Source organism: Symphalangus syndactylus, chromosome 17 (genome assembly GCF_028878055.3).
Source record: "Symphalangus syndactylus isolate Jambi chromosome 17, NHGRI_mSymSyn1-v2.1_pri, whole genome shotgun sequence".
NCBI lineage: Eukaryota > Metazoa > Chordata > Mammalia > Primates > Hylobatidae > Symphalangus > Symphalangus syndactylus.
Window position 1 is genome coordinate 74,474,946 of NC_072439.2, and position 1,238 is coordinate 74,476,183.

Genomic DNA, 1,238 nt, shown 5'->3' on the forward strand with positions numbered 1-1,238 from the left:
CTGTGTGTGTGTGTGTATAAAACATGACTAATTGTTTCTAAAATTTATACGGAAATACAAAGGGTCAAGAATGATGAATACAGTTACAGAAGTGAGAGGATCTGTTTTATCAGATGCAAGGTTTATTATAGAGCTGTAGTAATCAAAACTGCAGTGCTGGAAGTCTTGGTGTATTGAACACAAATGAATTAGTAGATCATACGTGAAACCCCCAAACCGGCAGCATTATCGTTGTAAAACAGTGCGTGAAAAACAGCCTATTCAATAAATGGTGCTGAGAAAAACTGGTATTTTTTTTTTTTTTTATAAGAAATGTTGTGTTTAATGGTAAAGCTTAGCACACCCCAGCACCAGGAATGGCACGGAGTCGCAGCAGCAGGGACGGACAGGTGGCTGAGCCTCACGTGGTGAAGAGGATGAGGAAGGCAACCATCAAACAGAAGAACCCCCCATGGCCTCAGACAGGGCAAAGCCCAGAATGGCATAGGAGAAGAGCTACTGCCTGAGAGACGAGTGCCTGAGAGACGGGTTCCCGGCATAGCCAATGATCAAGCTGCCAAACACAATTCCATTACCAGCCCCTGAACCAGCCACATCAACTGTGGCTGCCTCAAGCACCAATAAACTTGGTTGCTGTGTCAATGTCCCAGGAGAAAACACTAGTCGGGAACTCCTGTCTGGCCACCTGGAGTGGGGAGCTGCTGTGGGAAGGCTGTTTAGATGAATTCTCTGGGTTATTCAAGAAGGAGGTAGACACAGGCCTGGTTAGACCTCTGGTGCGACAGTGGATCTGAGCTGGAAAAATGAACAGTGCCCCAGTGGTCTGCATTTTTTTCAGTCTCACAGCTTCAGCCCTTGGTCTTGGCGCCCAGCCAAAAATTGGTATCTTTATTTTAAAAAAGAAATAAAATCTCTTCTTCACATTTTATGCAGATTTGAATTAAAAGAGAATTATAGATTTAAATATGAAAGGTAAAACTATGAAGATTTTACTAGATAATATAGGAGAGTATCTTAATCTGTCTGGGGTTAGAAAAGATTACTTACACATTTTTCCAAAAGTTAATTATAGAAGGAATGATTGATGTCTACATTAAAATTAAGAACTCCCAGTCATGAAAAGACATCATTAAAAGACAAAGTCACAGAGTAGACGTTCACAATACGTGTAACTGACAAAAGGACTCATATCCAGACTATATAAAAAACTAAAAATAACAAAAACTCAGACATTCCTA

At 40.8% G+C, this 1,238-nt stretch overlaps 1 pseudogene; it reads right to left on the reverse strand.

The window, feature by feature from the left end:
• Window positions 1–400: 400 nt before the first annotated feature.
• On the reverse strand, window positions 401–829 carry LOC134732842 (ATP synthase F(0) complex subunit C1, mitochondrial-like; annotated as a pseudogene).
• Between the last annotated feature and the right edge of the window lie 409 nt (window positions 830–1,238).